This window comes from Narcine bancroftii, chromosome 4, assembly GCF_036971445.1.
Source record: "Narcine bancroftii isolate sNarBan1 chromosome 4, sNarBan1.hap1, whole genome shotgun sequence".
Lineage (NCBI taxonomy): Eukaryota > Metazoa > Chordata > Chondrichthyes > Torpediniformes > Narcinidae > Narcine > Narcine bancroftii.
The window spans coordinates 169799980-169812604 of record NC_091472.1 but is presented as its reverse complement, the minus strand read 5'-3'; the positions used below and the strand labels follow the sequence as shown (position 1 = coordinate 169812604).

At 41.6% G+C, this 12625-nt stretch overlaps 1 protein-coding gene and 1 long non-coding RNA gene across 8 annotated transcripts in view; one reads left to right on the top strand and one right to left on the bottom strand.

Annotated features, from left to right (window-relative positions):
* slc35e4 (solute carrier family 35 member E4) overlaps nt 1-12625 on the top strand; it is a 67318-nt gene that overhangs the window by 30868 nt on the left and 23825 nt on the right. The window contains exon 1 of one of the 5 annotated variants that reach the window (XM_069932944.1): nt 10907-11146. The exons of the other annotated variants lie outside the window; for them this stretch is intronic. The gene's annotated coding sequence lies outside the window, so the exon portion shown is untranslated. Of the gene's footprint in view, nt 1-10906; nt 11147-12625 lie in introns of those variants that run through there. 5 annotated transcript variants of the gene reach the window in all.
* LOC138761205 (uncharacterized) overlaps nt 6235-12625 on the bottom strand; it is a 65752-nt gene continuing 59361 nt past the window's right edge. For all 3 annotated transcript variants that reach the window (XR_011356184.1, XR_011356183.1, XR_011356190.1), the window contains one exon: nt 6235-9341. This is a non-coding gene — a long non-coding RNA (uncharacterized lncRNA). The remainder of the gene's footprint in view (nt 9342-12625) is intronic.

Here is a 12625-nt window from a genome sequence, read left to right as displayed (position 1 = left end):
TGTTATAAGGAAATTGAACTGCATTCTGGGAGTGGGTTCAAAACAAGAAACCCCATCTCCACCAACTGCACAGGGGCAAGAAGGGATAGTGAATAGATACTGCTCTTGAATCCCCAGTGTATTAAACTCAAGCCAAACCCCAGAGGCAAGAAGGGAAACAAGATCATGCATTTAAGTCCCAGCCTATGTAATGTGTTCAAAATTTATACTTGGGACTTAAATTGAAAGCACTATGACTTGGAAGTGAAAGTACCATGACAAAACTCCAGCTGACATCATTGTTGAGGCCGGAGCATTCAACAAAATGAACTTCCAATGTAGCTTTGGCATTTTGTTCTTTGCTATCAGTAAAACAAACCGTTCTTGAATCGAAGGAGACATATTACATCATTAGATGGGTCACATTTCAGGATCCTCGAGTGTTCTGTTTAAAGTAAAAGTGTGAATAAGAATGATTAATAAATTTGCACAATATAATTGACAAATGAAGTTCAAGTAAAGGTAAATGATTGGAAGAATAAGAAAGTTGTGTATTGGAAGGCACAATTCTACATAAGGTAGACTTGGAGTACCGATGCATCAATGATTAGAAATTGTTTCACAGGTTAGCAAGGCTAGAAAAAGAAGCAGGATCAGATTTATTGTCATAACCACGTGTCACGACATTTCTTGTTTTGCAGCAGGTCTCTTATGCATGATAGATGCAAAATTGCAATAAATTATGGTTCCGTAAATCCAATATTTAAAAATAAATAATTAGTGCAAAAAATAAAAAAAGTGTTGTAGTGTCTATAGGTTCATTATCTATTAAAAAATCTGATGGCAAAGGGAAAGAAACTGGTTATGTAACATTGGGTGTGCGTCTTCTGGCACCTGCACCTCCTTCCTGATGGTAGCAGTGAGAAGAGACATGGCCTGGGTGGTGTGGGTCCTTGAGGATAATGGCTGCTTTCTTGAGACATCACCTCTTAAAGATGTCCTTAATGGAATGCAGACTAGTGCCCATGATAGTGCTGGCTGAGTTCACAACCCTCCGTTCGGGGCATTTGCACTGCCATACCAGAAAGTGATGCAACAAGTCAGAATGCTCTCTGTGATCAGCACACCTTGTAGAAATTTGCAAAAGATGACCGAGCACTAGTTTATCTTGAAAGACAAAGTAGGAAAGTTGTGCCAAACCTGTATTGAATCTTGATGAGAACATATTGCATCTCATACATGCCTGGTCACCATGATTAGAAAAAGGGGATAGAGGAACTGGAGTGGGTCCAGAGAACAGTTACAAGGTTGATACCAGAAATGCCAGGCTATGCATTTCAGGAAAGGATGAACAGATGGACTCATTTTTTGTTGAGAAAAGAAAACTGAGTGTGACTGAGTTGAGTGCAGTATTTTAAAATTGCCAAAGGTTTTGAAAGAACAGTGTAGAGAATTATTCCACTTATGAGCATAACTATTGATCATCTGTATAATAATAACTAAAATATACAATCAGCAATTTAGAATAAACTTCTTTTTACCCGAGTGGTTAAAATGCAGAGCTTTGAACTACAGTGGGTGGTTGGAGTGAATGTTGCAGATGACTTTAAGGAGGGGCTGGAGAAGAATATGAGCAGAAGAAAGTTCAAGTGGGAGCAGAAAACCTAGCACAGTCCAGTTAGCCTAAAGACATTGGTATTTCTGTGCCACACATCTGATATTAACCTGTGCTTTCTCCAAGAATGCTATTTACTTTTATAGGAAGTTTTCACAGAATAAGTGACAGATCATGAACAGTTTGGATAATCAAGTTGTCAAGCAATACTCATGAATAATGGTCCTGTTCCTGTGAACTAAATGCTCAAAAATGATCTATCAAATTGCAAGTGAGTTTCAATCACCTATTGTGGTTCAGTATTTAGTCAAACCTCAGGGACTGAGACTCTATAGCCACTGATGCAATGTAATCAAAGTATATTTTTTGTGGTTGCCCTACTGATGACACAGCACAGTTCCTGGCCACCTCCCATCTAAACTCCTGACGCGTCAGCCACCCTCCCATCCAAACTCCTGACGCGCCGACCGCCCGCTCACCAGAGCTCCCGACGCCCCAACCAGGGACTCTCTCCTAGGCCTCGGCCGCCTGCCTATCTAAGTTCCTGATGCCCCGTCCATCCTCCCATCTGAGCTCCCAAAGCCCCGACCACTCTCAACTAGGCCCCAGATGTCTGCCCATCTGAGCACCCAACACCCCAACCATGGACTCTTACCTAGGCCCAAGCCGCCCTCCCATCCAAACTCCTGATGCCCCGGCTGCTCACCTCTCCGAGCTCCCAACACCCTGACCACCCTCCCATCTGAGCTCCCTACGCTCCGACCACAGACTCTCACCTAGGCCTCGGCCTCTGCCATCCAAGCTCCCGAATCCCTGAACTTGGACTTATCACCCGGTCCCAGCCAGCCGCCCAGCTGAGCACCCAGCACCTCGAATTACGCAGGTATCGTAATCAAAAAGTGTGTGCGTGTAATATTCAACAACTTAAATTTTACCCTAAAATTTGGATCAGAAAACTCGACTATTACACGCACTTGTATGGTATGAAGATTCCAAATTATATCACCAGTAAATCATTATTTATACTTGGAATAATTCGTATTAAATTGCACGAGGTGCGTCACAAAAAAGTTGCCTCTGATAGGAGCCAAACCAAATTTAAAAGAAAATGGCTGTGATTGTTGAAAGCCAATGAAATCAGCATCAGAATTATGACTCTTGATAGTGTCCTGGGACTAAATCTTCAGCTTTGTCAAATGTAATCACATTACATGGAATATTTTCTACCTGTGAACGGAATATCAAAATTGCACAACTGTGCCACAACTGTGTCTCAATGGAATAACCGGCAAAGAAAATAACTAATTTCAAAAAAATATTTTTTGATAGAAAAACACTGAATTATAATGAAAATAAATAGAGAGGAAGGACCCACAGACAACTTCTAGCATGGGAGGAGATAATTTGCCCTGTTGAGTCCTGCCAGATTTTGGTAGGAACTATCCTATCGATGTTATATTCTTGCCCTTTTCCCACACCCCTCCCTCCAATTTTATTTTCCTTCGAAGTACTTTTTCAGTTCCCCTTTGAGTGCATTCAGTTTGGCCACAACTGGAATATTGTGTCATGTTCTGATGCCACACTCTGGGAAAGATGTGAAGGTGTTGGAGAGGCTACTGGAATGATGCTATCGATTATGGACTATGGTTATGTGGATAGGCTGAAAAGCTGGATAAGAGGAAGTTCTGAGAATCCACATAGAGCAAATAGAAATAAAAGTTTTCGTTGACAGGGAGGGTAATACCTAAATAAAGATTTATCGTGCTGTTCTTGTACTTTGTGCTTCTTATTTATAAAGCTAGGAATGTGTATATTTTTAAACCATTTTCTCATCCTTTAATGTTAAACTGCAATTCTCTTCTCAATCCATCTGGCCTACTTTCTCGCACAGGTTCTTCTGTTCACCATTGGTCCTTTTCAAATCATTCATCTGACATTCATCTTAAATCCCCCTTTGTTTCACATCCTTCAGTCTCTCCCTGCCAACTGGACAACTTTGACTTTCATTTTTCCTTGATGGGAATGTATCCAACCTGTAGCTGGAACATCTACATTTCAAAGCTCACTAATCACTTGGTTACAGCTTTAGCAAGCAGCACTAGGAGTATTGTGTGCAGTTCTGGTCACCCAGCACTAGGAAAGGTATCATTAAGCTGGAAAGGGTACAGAAAAGACTCAGGAGAATGTTACCTGAATGGTAGGCTTGCATTGCAATAGAAGGCTGGATAGACTGGGTCTTTTCCCCTCAAGAGCGAAATAACTTGAGAGGGCACCTAATAGACCTTTACAAAATTATGAGGGACATAGATAAGACAAATAGTCATCATCTTTTTTTTCCCCTAGGGTATGAGCATCTTAAATTAGAGGGCGTAGATTTAAAGTGAGAAGAGAAAGAGTTGAAAGGAATCTGAGAAGCACCTTCTTTCCATTACCCCAGAGGGTGGTGGGTACTTTGAACAAGTTGTCAGTGGAGATGGAGAAAATTGTAACATAGACATGTACATAGATAGGAAAGGTTTAGGGAGATTCTGGATGAATATAGGCAAATAGGACTAGCTTGGTTGGGATGGATAAATTGAGCTGAAGAGCCTGAGGAACTCTGTGACTCTAGTTGGCTCCACTTTACACAAGCCAGATCCTTTCTTATTCCTGTTTGGTTCCTTCCAATTGTTTGATTTTAGATTTCTCCTCACCCATTTCTATGACTTGCTAATCTGAACCTCGTGATATGATAATGACGACTGCTGAAGCGTTTTCCCACTTGGCCCACATTTCCTAAAACAAAATCCAAAACATCCTTCTGCATTGGAATGAAAATGTACTGATTAATGGAGTTATCCCAAACACTTTTCAGAAAGTCCTCCACTTTAACTCTGTGCTAAATTTCATTTGATAACTCTTTTAAATCACTTGAAGTGCTTCATTTTACTTATGATGCTTTAAGAAAGCAAGTTATTGTTGACTATTTTACTGCAGAGATATCATGGGCAACTTGAATTTATTCATAGCTCTTATATACCCACCAGCATTGGTCATATTTGAGTTTTTAATCGTATGAATTGAGCTATAATTTTTCAGTCTAAACCGGAGACTCTGAGGGCACATAATGTTGTCAGGTCAATTAAATCAGCAATGTTCATTATCTTGCATTTTCTGGCACCTTTAGTTAGTAGGAGCTGGAAAAAATAGTTTGCACAGAATATTATTTTTCCTAACGATCATTTGAAGACAAGACGATGTAATGAATTTATTTTACAGAATGTTTAAAGCAAAATGAACCAATACATTATTAAAGAGCTTTAATCCTTATTATCTAATATTCTTTTTCAGTATTGGAGTCCTAAATTCTCCAATGAGTTAAATCTGATAGAGCAGTGGACTGAGCTTTCGCCTTCAGACTTATCTTGAGACATAAATAGTCTCTTTGCATTACTTCCAATTTAAATTGAAATCATTTTGATAACCCCCCCAGTTGACACTGGGCTCCAACCTGAACATCTGACATTGCTTTAACAGCCTGCTATTAAATTTGTCAAGTTGCAAGGTCAGTTTGTGCTGACTTTGCTTTCAGCCATGGAACCAATAAGGCACTAAAATTAGACTCCAGGATCTTGGCCAGAGAGCAAGATAAAAATCAGCCAGGGCTCTTCATTACAGGTACACCAATTCAAAAGCAAGTGTGATCTTGAGCCTACAAGGGAAAGTTGTATGAGCCTTTTATAAGGTATTAAAATAGCAATCTGTGTCTCTTTAATGTTGATTTGAAAAGCTCTAAGAAGATTGAGAAGTGCACTCCACTACTTAATACCATTGTTATCAGACACCCCTCATAATGTCCTACAGTTTGATGCAACCTCATCATCCAGTTCCTATGGATACACTTGCACACACCAAAAATAACCCCACCACCAGTGCTTATTTCCATGCACCAATGATCCTGAGGGTTTTAGCTTTACTGACAGACACCTGGGGAGGCTATGGGCCATATCACCTGCTGGGGCTTGACTTCTTTTCAAGGGAGACATGCAATGGTTTCAGCAAACAGCGCTGGGAGAGGTTTGCCGGGGAGATTCTGCTAAATGCAATATTTCCTGACAAGCCACCAGAAAATAGGGTGGCTTCCCAATACTGGTCTAAACTGGAAGTCCTTGAAAGTCTTCTTCATTGCATCTGTATCTGATAACTTCACTCCCATTCTCACCTTTTTAGCAGGTACATCAGTTAAAAATCAAGTGTGAGGTTATGAACTCACAAAGCCGACTTATCCAGTAAAGTGTGTCTCCCAAATGCTTCCTTTACAACACACCCATTTTCCCACATGGTTCTGCCTTGTTTCTCCTTTTGCATTTTCCCTCTGCCTTTTTCCTTTTCCATGTCCCTACCGCTCTGCCTGTCTCCCCTTTCCCTCTCTGTTCTGCCTGTTTGTCCTCCTACCTCTCTGCTCTGCCTGTCTCCCACTACCTCTCTTTTCTTGTTGCTCTGCCTGTCTTTCCCTCCCTCTCTGCCTGTCTCCCCCCTCTCTGCTCTGCCTGTCTCCCCCCCCTGCTCTGCCTGTCAGCCCTCCTCCCTCTCTGTTCTGCCTGTCTTCCCTTCCCCCTCTCTCTCTCTCTTCTGTCTATCTCTCCTCCTTCATCCCTCTCCCTGCTGCTCTCTGTCTCCTTCCCTCCCTGCTGCTCCTGCTGCCTTGGCTCCATCTTGCTGATACAGTGCACCGCAGAGCCGTATAGGTTACGACAAGGTTGGTGCTGAATACTGCAGAGACTGTAAGAGTGATGCAGACAAGAAATTGTGTCCGATTGTGCTGACCTCTATGCTGCTATGGGTGATATGACTGTCATCACAGTCCAGCTCATTTGCTCTGGGCAGGATGATCACCTTGGCAGGAGGTAGTCCTTATCCCTTTAAATCCATCCTGAGCCAGTGTGGGCCTTGAAAGAGGAGAACCAGTTATGACAGCTGAAGAAAGATTGAGTCACCGCAGCTGCCAGCAAATGCAGAATTGACATTGACATCTCGTTAATGGTACTTTAGATGATAACAATGTTTTTCAAAAGGTTTGCTTCCTGAAAAAAAATTGGGGATTATGATAGACAACTTCAAGCTGAATAAAAAGATAATTTCAGATTTGCTGTATCATGTAGGATTTATCCTGACTAAGCATGCTCAGGCCTAAGACAACAAATAAGCACCTGCACTGAGGGCATGTTTAGGCATGATTGGACTAACCAAAACAGCTTACTTTGTGGACAATATACTTAAAATGTGACAGGAAATCACAGGAATAGGTGATATCTAAAAAACAGTATGTGATAGAAAAGCTTTAAGGTGATTTTCGTGATCAGCAACCCAAAATCCATAAAATAGATCCAGAAATGTTCAGGAGGCAAAATCTTCATTTTTTTCAGTGTAATGGGAGCCCAAATGGCCACACAGATACAAACTATAACTTCTGCCCCTTTGGGATAATGGGGAAGAAGATGAGTTCTGGACTGGAAGAGAGAACAGCAAGTTGGGGCTTGAGGCCTTTATCGGCAGATTTGTTATTCTGACGTTGAGATTGAGGGTGATGTTGACTGTGGCACTGTGAGCAGTGCAGGGAGTTGTGTGTGTGAGCTGTGGCTGAGGCTTTTTGAACTCACAAGTGTGAGTCGGGACAACCTTATGGAAACGCAGCCTGCATGGACCTTGTTCCTTCTTGCTCCCGTGAAGCCTGGGTGGATAGAGTGATGAGCCGTGCACAGATTCAGCTGTCAACTGGTGGGGTGATCTGACAATGAATGCAGAGTTAGGGTGACTGGCCCTTTAAATCACATTCCCTCACCAATGAAAATTAATTATTCCACTGCTCTTTTTCAAACCAAAATGAATGGAAGACTCAATGATGACTCATTTTGGGTGTTACTGTAAACATTGTTTTGGCAAGTTAATGCTGGAAAAATAAAGCAACAGTGAAAATTTCATTCAAAGATGTGAAACTGATGTTACAGATGCCACAGCACCCATATATGTGTAATTGCTTTGCACTGCATTAATGTGGACTCCAACATCATAACATCATGTTTGTGTTTCAGAAATAAATTTCCATTCCTGCATGTTGCCTGACACACCACATGTCACCACTAAAGTAAGAAGGCATTGGTAGGAAGTTGAGATAGGATTTGAAGGGGGCTTTTATTCACAAAGAGAGTAGTTAGAAAATCAAGAATGCTACCTGAGGAGGAGATAATCTCACAGCATTTAAGAAGCATCTAAACCAGCACTGGAATTGCCAAGGGATAGTAGGCAAAAGACCAAGTGTATATAAATGGGATTAGTTCAGGATTTGTATAATGGTCAGCATGGACATGATGGGGCGAAGGGCTTGTTTCTGTGTTGTACATCTCTGATTCTAAATAGTGATCCTGTGAGGATGGTGATTAACATGGTGCACTTGTTGATAATTCATTATTGCTCGTACTTTGATGAGGGGCTCAAGCCTGAAATTCTAAGATTCTCCAGCATTGTGTTTTTGCACTATTTTGTGTGTGTGTGTGTGTGTGTGTGTGTGTGTGTGTGTGTGTGTGTGTTTGTGTACTCCAGGGATATCCTACTGGTTTCAGCTCTGTCCAAGAACATGGTAAGGAAGTTGTGGCCAGGATTACCAAACTGATAGGTTATAGACATTCATATTGACTGGCAGAACCCAATCAATCATATTGATTGGGCATTTATGAATCTGCAAAAGTTTTGAAGCAGTTACCAGACTGTTTCACCAACTTGTCCAGTGGAATTAAGCTTCCTTTTGCTGATTGATGGTCATTTGAAGAGCTTAGAAGTTCTTCCATTTGGATCATGTACTGCTGATGAATGGATAGGAGGGACTAGTGAGGTCAGCCTTAATAAAACACGATCTATAGATCAGGTCAGTACAGGTTGTAAAGCTCCTCCACTTGAAGAGAGTTCAGTGATTCTTAATCTCCCATTTCATCCAGCCTCCAATGGAGAGGCTGAAATGATCTATCCACACACTGAACGAGACAATAAAGCCACAGTTATTGGACAGAGAGGCCAAGCAATCTCTGAGTCATTGGTTCCACATTTCCATCACAGGACATTATCAGCCAAGATGTTGGAAAGTGCACAATAGCTCAGTGGGTAATGCTGGTGATGCCTTTCAGACTCAGGTTCAGTCCTGACTTCCGGTCTAGATGCAGTTTGCGTGTTTTCCCTGTGACCACGTGGGATTGCTGATTTTTAACCACATCCCATAGATGTTCAGATTTGTAGGTTAATTTGTTAACTCTACTGTAACTGAATCATAGCAGAACCACTGGGGAGTTTATGTTTATGTCAAAGATCATGTGTAACAGGGAAATGCAGAGGTGAAGCAATAAGACTGATGAGAATGTTCTGACAGTGGCATAGACTTATTTGGCTGATTGACCTCCTGGGTCATAGGAAAATATGGGTTGTTGATTGCAGTAGAGCAGAGCTTGGTCCTGCCAGATTTTGATAGGCCAGTAAAGGATAAGAAGAGGATCCAACCACAAACTTAAGGTTGAGAGAGATAGCTTTAAGCGGTGGTCACTGTGGAAATGCTCAACACAAGGCCAGAGCCTTGAGGAGAAGAAATTATTGTTCATTAAGGGCAAGCACACAAGGAGCAGGGTGAATCTCAGGTTGAGCACCAGGAATGGTTCTCTTGTCCAGACATTGCCAGGCGGATGAAGACCGAAAGTGTTGAAAGTCTCAGTAGGTCAGGCCGCATCTATAGGAAGAGAAACAGAGTTAATGTTTCTGGTCAAACATCCTTCATGAGAAGAGGGAAGGGCAGAAAAGAAGCTCGCTGAGCTACAGGGATGGTGAGGTGAGATGATGTCGCTGATGGGGTGAAACCAGGGTGACGTTGTAAATGAGGTATCCTGGCCAATGAGTGAATGGGAGTAGTTGGAGAATGAGGATGACAGAGTGAGAAATGCAGAGAAAGAGTTGGCCAGTCATACTGACATCCTCCACTTCCAGAGAAGTAAAAAGAAAACAAAAAGGGCAAAACAAGCTGAGCAAATATCATAGACATATAACTGATACAGTCAGGGAAATCTGGTTGGAGTTTTCAGTATCAAGTCCAAATGGTTGCAGGAGTTCAGGAAACCAGTAGATTGATGACATTTAAACCATCGAATGAGTTCTCACTTATAAATATCTCCTGGATGTCTGTTCACATGCATTTGAAACTAGAACATTACAGCACAGAAACAGGCCTCTTCAGTCCTTCTGGTTGGTGCCGAACTATTATTCTGCCAAGTCCCACTGACCTGTACCCAATCCATAGCCTTCCATACCCCTCCCATCCATGTAGCTGTCCAAATTCTTCTTAAATGTTAAAATTGAGCCCATATTCACCATTTCAGCTAGCAGCTTGCAACACACCCTCACTATTGTCTGTGCGAAGAAGCTCCTACTAGTGTTCCCACTGAACTTTTGCCATTTCAACTGTAACGCATGTCCTCTACTTTGTATCTCACCTCCCCTCAGTGGAAAAAGCTGACCTACATTTACTCCGTCTATCTCCCTCATAATTTTAAATACCTCTATCAAATCTCCCCTCATTCTCCTTCACTCCAGGGAATAAAGTCCTAACCTGTTTAACATTCCCTGAGGTCCGAGTAACATCCCAGTAAATCTTCTCTGCACTCTTTTTACCTTATTGGTATCTTTCCTGTAGTTAAGTGACTAAAACTGCACACAATACTCCAAATTTGGCCTCACCAATGTCTTATACAACTTTACTATAACATCTCAACTCCTATACTCAATACTTTGATTTATGAAGGCTAATATGCGAAAAGCTCTCTTTACAACTCTGTTCACCTGTGAATAGTTAATTTATGATAATTTATAATTTGTGTAGGATTATTATTAAAAATGAGTTAGTTAATATTTATATGGTAAAATATTGCAGAATTCACCGCTGAAACATTAACTCTGTTTCTCTTTCCACTACATGAGTTAATCTGCTGTTTCCTGCACTTTCTTCTATAACATATTGACAAAATCCAAATAAGAGCACATGTATATACAGGTAATAATTGGAAGTGTAATAGGTAATATTCATGACAATCAAAATGGTGTTCCTTTGAATGTTGGAGGTTCTTATGTGCCACTTAATAATTCATGGTGTCAAAGGAAATCTCATAGGGATCCATCATCTGTTCAGAATGCTGTCCAACCAGTAATCACATGACCTGGAAAGACAGGAAGTTCCAACCCAGAAATATTTTACTTCAGGGCAAAGTGCATTGAACTTAACTTCCCTTATTTCAGCTCATGGAAATCTGCTTTAGATACCTGAGTGCTGTTTGAACTGTGCTGGATTGAGCTGCTTGCATCCATGCTATTTTGGGATTCATCAAAGGAGAATTCTAAATTGCTTATTTTCCCAAACTGTTGGCTGCAACTTGTTTTAATTAACCTCCACTTTGCTGCTGGTTAGTCAAATATAAAAGGCATTATTAAAACTACTCCAAGGTGCTGACTGATTGAAGACAGCCAAGTTTCTACTTTACCAGAATGGTAAGAAAAAATAGAATGTGAAATGTAATATGTTTTAATGTAATGGATCTTCTTAAAAAGATAAATTGATCTGGAATGTTGTGACATTATATCCATGTGGTCTGTTCCTTAACAAATGTAAGGTTCTCAGTGGAGTCAGAATCAATCGTACTACACAGCTTGTGCTGTGTGCTGACATCAGAAACACTGGCAAATTTCTACAGGTCTGTGGTAGAAAGTGTGCAGACTGGCTGCAGCATGGTTCGGTATACGGACACCAATAACCTGAGCGTAAAGCCCTGCAAAAGGTAGTGAACACAGTTCAGGACATCGCAGGGAAAGCCCTCTCTACTATCAAGAACATCTATAGGGAACACTGCCATCAGAGAGCAGCAGCAATCATCAAGGATCCACACCACCCAGCACACACTCTGTTCTTGCTACTGCCATCAGGAAAGAGGAATAGGTCAAATTTCAGATTTATTCTCAGAGTACATATATGATATCACATGCAACCCTGAGATATTTTTATTCTGCAGACGAGGCAGAATTAGTGCAAAAAAACCTGAACACCGTATATACATGTAAATAAACTGACTGCAGTACAGAGAGAACAAAAAAAATCAATAAAGTGAACAAGTAAGAATCCTTAAATGAGTCTCTGATTGAGCATGTGCTGGGTGGTGTGGATCCTTGATGATTGCTGCTGCTCTCTGACAGCTGCACTCCCTGTAGATGTTCTCGATATTGGGGAGTGTTTTACCTGTGATGTTCTGCGCTCTGTCCACTATCTTTTGGAGAGCTTTACGCTCAGGGGTATTGGTGTCTCCATACCAGCCTGTAATATAGCCAGTCAGCACACTTTCCAACAAACATCTGTAGAAATTTGCCAGGGTTTCTGGTGTCATACCAAACCCCTGCAAACTCCTGAGGAAATAGAGGTGCTGACATACTTTCTTCATGATGCCATTGGTGTGTTAGTTCCAGGAAAGATCCTCCAAGATAGTGATCCCCAAGAACCTAAATTTGCTTACCCTCTCCACCTTTGATCCCCTAATGATCATTGGATTGTATACCTCTGGTTTTCCTTTCCTGAAGTCAACAATCAGCTCCTTAGTTTTGGTGATATTGAGTGCAAAGTTGTTGTGGCGCACCATTCAGCCCAGTTTTGAATCTCCCTCCTGTACACTGACTCATCACCTTTCTTTATACAACCCACAAGACTCGCACCACCAGGTTCAGGAACAACTGCTTCCCCTCCACCATCAGATTCCTCAACAACAAACTCAATCAAAATGAGCTTGCTGAAAGTGAGGAGAAGGTAAGCTATTAAAGTCGGGGGCTTACCGGGGCTTGAGCCTACTTGGTTCGGCTGGGAGTCGGAGGAGGAGCTTGGAGAGAGTCGGGCTGTGAGTCAGAGGAGGAGGAGCTTGCTGAAAGTGACAGGGTTAATTGGTCAAGGGGCCAATAAAAGGACTGAAAGGGGAGGGAGCGGCCAGC